At 42.2% G+C, this 7,910-nt stretch overlaps 1 protein-coding gene across 3 annotated transcripts in view; it reads left to right on the top strand.

Annotated features, from left to right (window-relative positions):
* LOC102309433 (interleukin-1 receptor-like 2) overlaps window positions 1-7,910 on the top strand; it is a 31,660-nt gene that overhangs the window by 1,793 nt on the left and 21,957 nt on the right. Inside the window, exon 1 of one of the 3 annotated variants that reach the window (XM_005932550.2) lies at window positions 1-303. This exon is cut by the window's left edge and continues 1,793 nt beyond it. The gene's annotated coding sequence lies outside the window, so the exon portion shown is untranslated. Of the gene's footprint in view, window positions 304-7,400; window positions 7,909-7,910 lie in introns of those variants that run through there. The other 2 variants (XM_014336889.2, XM_005932551.3) reach the window with 2 other exon arrangements.

Raw genomic sequence — 7,910 nt, 5'->3', positions numbered from 1 at the left:
CTAAAAAGGTGCTCCACAGTAATTGGCGTGGAAGAGATCAGTGTATGTGTGAATCACCCAAACAGCACGCTCTCCTCCCAAAGATTGCCCAACATGTTAGGACACCATTTGGCTTTCAAAATATCTCCCAAAAAGGAAATTGCCACATGTGCTTAAGTCCTCACAGAAAGAGGAAGTATGAGCTGCGAAGGACACGTCTAAGATGAGATTTTTTTGTTTCCACTTTAAGATGTTTTTACAAGACTTTCACGTAAACTAAGGAGGCGGTTGCCTTGACAGAAGGACTGACATAACAGCAGTCTGGTGAGTTTCCTGTGTTAAACAATGGTATCTAACAGCATAACATCAAAACCTCTGAACTCTAATCATCCATGATGCTTCTGCATGTGTGGCACTCAACACAGTCTCATTTCTAGATCAGTGTCATGTTGACCAAAACAGATTTGGTACGAAGTCCTGTCGGTGACGTAGGCGCCAGACAGACTTTAACACATTTTTTTCTGTTCCTTCAAGAGACAGATTCAAATGATTTTCCTACTTTTAATGCTTTTACGTACATGTGCCCAGATATTTTACAAAAGCATTGCTCACTGGAGCCTGAAGTAAACCAACAGAGGACTCAGAAATAAAGAAAAAACACGTGATATTTATTTAAGCTACTTTCTTCTCACAAGCACACGCCCACAAACACGCTCACAAATGCAGTTGGCATGCTCCCTCTTAACCGGTGTCATTTAAACATGGCAGACCAGCGGCTGGATAAAGAATGGGAGTACAATGGTCAGTGTTGGGGAGTAACGGAATACATGTACCGCCGTTACGTATTTAGAATACAGTTACTTTGTTGAAATAAATGGATTACACAGCAGTATTTTCCTGTTTCATATTGTGGCGGGTCAGAGTTACGGTTGCCATGGTTACAGGGCGACACGGGCTCTCTCTGTGACTGTGTGTTTCCTGGGTGAGAGAGCGCCTTTTTGTTGTTGTTGTTGTGCTAAGCTAACAGGCAGAATGCTACAGGCAAAGCCCTAAAGAATGTAGCCTGATGGGCAGTGTAGTCCGTGCTGCAGGGAGAATGGACTGCCATACCCGTTATGTGTCTGTGAGCAAGAGGAGGGAGAAAAAGGAGAGTGGAAAAGTAGTTATCGTAGCAGAAACGGGAGCTGGAAGCATGTAAATATAATAATAACCACTGCAGCCAAGAAGAGTGCCTGACGAGCCCAGTTGTAAGTAAGCTATTAAGACTCGACTGTACACCGTGTTCGTGTTTTCCTCCGAAACAATAAGTTCCGTTGGAGCAGCCTTTCAACGCCTCTCTCTGTCTCTCGCAAGCAAACTTGACCCAGACAACAAAGTAAAGCTATTTTTCGGCTACGAGCCCGACACCAGAGGTCCCTTTACTACGGTTCGGAGCCGCGGACCTTCAGTAACAGTAATAAATCACAGCAATAGTACATTCACGTAGTTGTAAAAAGCATGATAATATATTAAGTAATCCAAAGTATTCAGAATACGTTACTGTCATTGAGTAACGTAACGGAATACGTTACAGAATACATTTTGGGGCATGTATTCTGTAATCTGTAACATTTTAAAAGTAACTTTCCCAACACTGCTGGTGGGATGTGGTGAAATCTTAAATTGGTTTTAATGGCTCAGTGTGGGGAAAAGAATCATAAGTCACAATAATTTCTATTGAGAGCTCCAGTAGATTTTCTTAGTGTGCAGGCTGATCACTACTCTCTGTGGATCACAACTGCTACCTGATCTGACAACCTAGCAGGGTGGGATAGCTGAGGGGTGTCCTGCAGTTTGATTCTGACACTGAGCACGGCACGAGGCCTGATGCCACCTGAATTTTTATCCTGCACTAACCTGTAGAGCAGGGGTGGGGAACTCCAGGCCTCGAGGGCCGGTGTCCTGCAGGTTTTAGATGTGTCCTTGATCCACTCGGCACCGACACCGGCACTCGAGGCCTGGAGTTGCCTACCCCTGCTGTAGAGGATTGTCATGCAACCTTTAAATAACATAGTTCGTCTATTTCAGTTTGTTTTGCAGCACGTTTCACATATGAAAAAATATAATGTCTCATGTACAGACCCAATATCTGATTTAAAAACATTTGAAATTTCCAGTTTATGAAATATCACTTAGCAGCCCCTACCTTTACATCTAACCTCTCTCCTTCCTCTCCTCTCCTCTCCTGTCTTTCTTATCTTTCTCTATCTCTGAGTGACGTTAGCTCTCTTTCTTCTCTCTCCATCTGAAATACAACAGCTGAACCTTTAGCTAGACTGTGAGACAAACTGCACACAAACGGTTAAAAAGCGTTATTTCTTTTATAATCGCTCCTCTTCTGTAACGCTAGCTAGGCGCTGAGCACTGGCGTGCACAGATAGAGACGAGGTGGTGCTGAAGCACTTGCCCTTTTGCCCTCAGTCCAAAAAAGTGCCCTTTTGAAAGACGTGATTTTTTTTTTTTTTAAAGCTGCGCGATTTAAAAAGGTGTGAAAATAATGGCTTGATTTGTGCCCCTTCTTCAAAGACACCCGAACCCTGTCGCTTTTTCACTGTCACCGTGTCACGTGAACACGCTTGCAGTTCATTTGTTGTGAGGCGTGTAGCAGCGGCATGACATAGGACTACTTGGAGTAGGCATAGTAGGCTAACTATAGCGACTGGGAGCCACGGCGGACAACACGGCAGCTCTTTCCCTTCCCAACCAGTCAGGTAACCCATGAATCGAGTGAAATTATTCTGTTTGCCCTCTAAGACCAACCTGCAATTGTTTTGTTGTGAAGTAGCCTGTCAGAAACTGCACATGACAAACTTTGCCAGCTTGCCCCCTCCATCCATCCATATGGATAAACAAAAAAACGACACATTTAAAATGTAACCTAAACCATTTAGGCAACCCCACTCTCCATCAATTCCGACCTTTTTGCATACACTATTGAAAATATCACGTTATGCTATAGGCTACATGCCGTTAGGCAGAGGGCTCTTTTGAGCCCATTTTTCGTTACAAATTTTAGGATGATCTCACGGAAATCTGTGAATAAATACAAAGTTTTCAAACTGAAGTCAGTGACGGGAAGACATCACACTTTTTAGAGATGGAACTGCAGAAAAACCTAAAACCTTGACATGATTATGAATAATAGAATTATGGACGTTTCTCCGTTTTTGTGGATTAGCCTTTCCATAACTAACGTCAACTACTGTCCTACTTTGGTAAGATTGAAATTAATGTCTTTGACTGTCTTTAGTAGGTGTCTCCTGTGAGAAAGTTAGAACACCGTCCAACTGTCTAAAGATGCAGTCTTTAGCCTAACTGGTTGTTACTGACTCAGCGATGCTCGCAGACATTTACGCACTGTGTTGTGACCTGATTGTGACAGAACAGTGACGTTGTTATTGGTAGTTTGAAGGGTACGGTGTTGGGGGTGGTGCATGTTAAAAGTTTTGAGAAGCACTGGTTAGACATGTTAATTTTTTTTGGTGTAACATATTGGCAACATTAACACATTAATTTGCTAAAGGAAAAATAGGCAGTTCCCAATTGCCTGTGAAAACGACCATTCTGCCCTGTTCTTGTAATGACCACAGTCAGTCTTATTCGTTCTCATACATTTTGGTCTATTTATTTACTAATTTCAGCAAGCATAATGCCTAGGAAAGAGGCTGAGAAAGGAGAAAATAAAAGTCAAATTGCATTTAACCTGTGCGATTTTTTTATTATAAAAAGAAAAGGTTTTCCACATATGCAAAAAGTGCCCTTTTTTCCCCCTGGAGCACTTGCCCCCCAAAATGTCTGTGCACGCCACTGGCGCTGAGGTACTGATATTTATGTAAATGTAGTGAGTAAAAGCAAAAGGTTGCCAGAAAAATAAATACTCAAGTAAAGTACAGATACCTGAAAATTGTAAATACAATATCACAAGTCACCAACAGCCTACACAGTGAGTAGGCAGAGAAAAAGGGAAAAAACCTTCAGGTTACTCACTTAAACAGAAAAGAGAACATTTGCTGCGTGAGCTCGGGATATGTCTCACTGCTGATTTGTAGCTTTGAACTGGTACACATTTCTCGCAGCACATCCTGTTTGAAAATGTGACATTTACTCAGGGATTGTACTCGATGTAGGGCTTGACTCATATCTTGACGAATGGCTGTGGCTCATGGGGATTCCTTTATCCACTGGGGAAGCCCGGGTGTGGCTTCACACCTCTGTATAATTGCTTTGGGCTTGACTCAAGAGACTTTAATTGAATTTCTGGAGGAATTTTTTTTCCCCTTATCATTTGTTGCTTTGATGGACTACCTCATCTCAACTTTTTGAATGGGCTCTAGTTAGGACCCAGTATGTCCGGATTCTAGGTTATCTGAGTCAAGTGCCGAATACACAGATATGCTGAAGCATGTTTTAAGGATGCCTTCCTGTGGTTTGTGTGCTTTGACATTTACAAACACGTGGTTGCCTTATTAATGCTTTAATGCAGCGGTTCCCAAACTTCTTTTGCTGGGCCCCCCTTTGTTTTACGTGAAAAATGTTCGCGCCCCCCCCACGCACACGCATGCACGCACAAACACATCCTCCAACCACACACACCCATATTTTGCTCCATTGCGGTTTATTTCACACCTCAAACATTTAGTAAACAATTAAGCAAATACAAGTAAACTGCAATAAATTACAGGTAGTAATAAAATAAACCACTAACTCTTTTATGCTACGTCCGCACCTACGCGGGTATTTTTGAAAACGCAGCTGTTTCATCCACACGTAAACGTCGTTTCGAATCAGCGAAAACTGAGATTTTCCTCCTTTTTTGCGTTTCCGTGTGGACGAGGAATACAGAGTTCGTCACGCAGCGTCAAAGGTATGTGCCTTTTTTCATGTCACGCTGTGCGCCACGTTATTGTTTACATGAGATGAATTGCAGAAACAAAATACTGTTAATCTGACTATCTGCAGGTTTTACACGCTTACATATAAACACGCAGTTACTGTCCCTCCATTTACAAAGGCAGAGGCGTCACGGTGTGATTATTTTACGTGTAGTTTTTTTTCCTGTGTAATAATATTCAACAATGCTATCAATACATTTTTCAAAAAATGCCTCTCTGTGCAAAATGGGTTTAAAAACATAAACAGCTGTGGGATACTGTTTGTCTCTGATTTAGACAGGGGGTTGTTATTTGGGTGTTTTTTACAGTTTCTCTGAGCATCTTGGGATGAATCTGCTGGGACGTCTACTCCTTGGGAAGATTGGCAGTTGTCTTGAATGTTTTCCATTTCTGAATGATCTTTTCACTGCATAATGATGGACTTCATATTGTTTGGAAATGGCCTTATAACCCGTCTAATATTGACGGGCTGAAACAGTTGCTTCTCTGTGATCATTACTGATGTCTTTCCTCCTTTGCATTGTGTTGCACTCAGCATCAAGGCAATTAAACCTCTGCGATATTGATCTTGTCCGTTAAGTGGCAGAGGGGGGTGTTAATTAATTTCAGCTGCTTTGGTGTTAAATTAATAACAGGTGCATTAGAGGGGCAACAGTGAAACAATGGCATCTTGCATAGAATACCAGAATTGGTTAGTTCACCAGTGATGCTCAGTGCTTTTCACAGATGAGAGCAGGATCACCCTCAGCACATATGACAGACACTAAAGTGTCTGGAGAAGCTGTGGAGAAGAAGGTTTTGCTTGCTGTAACATCATCCAGCATGACCGGTTTGGCGGTGGGTCAGTGATAATCTGGGACATATCCATGAAGGGATACACAGACCTTTAGAGGACAGGCAATGGCACCCTGACTGCCGTTAACATGCCGAGTCCAAGGGTCCCTCTCCACCTGCGTCTCAGCTTGAGTCCATTGATTCGTCTCTGCAGGTGTGTGAGCACAATCCTGAATCCAAGAGTTCCAAACAAACAGCCTGAGTATAAGGGTCTCTGTCTTAAATGCAGATACCTGCTGAGCCTTCTGTGGAGTTCCTACATTGTTCCTACCCCCAAGCCTACACCAGGGTCTCCTTTGTTGTCAGCATCAGCCTTCTTGTTGTCAACCACCTGCTGCGACATGTGATTGCTCCATCTCAGCTCCTGGGCTCCCATCCATCTTTCAGCGTATTTCTGTCTCAGTCATCGCTGGCTTCCACACAAGCCTCTAGAGGAGTCCCCTCTCCTCCTTCAACACAGTCTCTCACTGAACCTCCACTGCTGGCATGTTGTCCATCTGCCTGATGTGTCCCATCACCAATGCCTGTCACCAGTCAAACCATTAGAGGGTTTCAGTCACTGGTCTCTCAGGCAGCCCACAGAGTTGCTTTATCTGCACGATTGGCCACCTGGCCGGCCGTACGAACCGCCATCTTCCCCATGCTTGCCTCAATGCCGAGCTGATCCCAGAACTGTGTCTTGTGTGTTTGATTTTCTGGCTCCCTGCTTTTTCGCTTTTTGTTTGTAGTCCTGCTTTGGGGTCTCGTCCTCATTAAATCTGACAGTAAGGATATACAGTTTTTCTGCTTTCTGCTTCTTCTGGCTTAATCTTTTCAATTAGAACTATAATAGTGTGTATTTTCTTTTCCACCAAAGTAAAATGAAGCGTTTTAAACGTGAATTTAGTTCTTCTGTTAATTCATTACATTATAGACATTTCTTTGAAAGCAAAGACTTTTGTTATGTTACCTGCCATTATTGCTCTTAAGGATTCTGAGTACATCAACCATTTTAGGGATTTTACTGCAGCTTTGTGCCATCATTCCTTACATGCACGTGTGTCACAGGTTACACACAATGGACGTTTTTTGCATAGGGGTAGATCTGACCAGTAAAGATTTCAGTAGTTTTCAAGTTTTTGCTGTTTAGCTGTCACTAGAGGAGATAACTTGAGAAGGAAAGATAGCATAGCTCTCTATAAGATGTCTTGTATCAACTGTGTGTCATACACCTGTGAGGGTTTAAGCACATTTAAAGGTTGATATTTCAGCAGTATTTATGGCATAAAGACAACGTCCAGATTCCAGCTGTAAAAACTCCAGATTTTCCTTTTTTGTTGGTCCTTAAATTCTTGTTCTGTCAAACAAAGAAGAAGACTTGATCAGGATTTTATTCAGACTGTTACAGTTTTGTAATGCAGAAACACGACAAACATAAAAGAACTGGTCATGGCTTCAGTTGGCACAGTTTGAGAGAGGTTCACAGTTAGCCTTGCAGCCACCAAAGATAGCTTGGGACACATTTGGGACACTATCACAATATTAGGACGATCATCTTATAATGTGAGACCTAAATGTAAAAAAAGAGAGGAGAAAGAAAAATAGAAAAGGAAGAAAAGAAAGAAAGAAAAAAAAGAAAAGAAAAAAAAAAAAGAAAGCAAAGACTTTTTTTCTTTTGCGGAAAAAAACAACACAAAGATTTCACATTTCTTGCTGAAATCTTGCAACAGTTGTCATATTTAACAACAAATATAAATGTGTTTATGCTCTTGTAGACAATATGAGCAACTAAATATACTGTTTATATTTAACATCCGTGTTTATGTTATGGGCGTTTTTTCTGGTTAACAGTTAGTGAACCAGAATAAGTTATTTTTAGTTAACATAGCAGTGAGGGATTTGATTTCGGGAAGGTTTAGCTGATTTAACGCTGTGTTGAAATGCAAAGGAAGGAGAACAGAGAGCTGAGAGGTGCAATCCAAACACACTCTTCCTCCTCTGTGTCTGTGCGTCGTCCTGTGGAGGTGGAACAAAGCTGTTGAGTCACCGGCTGGGCAGCACGTTTGAGATTCCTCTCTGCATGCAAGGGTCAGAGGTGAGATTTCCTCTCTTAGGTCTGCCGTGTCGAGTAAACTGTCTCATCCTTCCTTCGCCTGTGTTGTGCCTCGGTGTCTCTTTTTCCTAGGT

Source organism: Haplochromis burtoni, unplaced genomic scaffold (assembly GCF_018398535.1).
Source record: "Haplochromis burtoni strain Fernald_Lab_line unplaced genomic scaffold, NCSU_Asbu1 Contig_154, whole genome shotgun sequence".
Lineage (NCBI taxonomy): Eukaryota > Metazoa > Chordata > Actinopteri > Cichliformes > Cichlidae > Haplochromis > Haplochromis burtoni.
The sequence above is the reverse complement of the archived record's forward strand: the minus strand, read 5'-3'. Positions and strand labels throughout refer to the sequence as shown.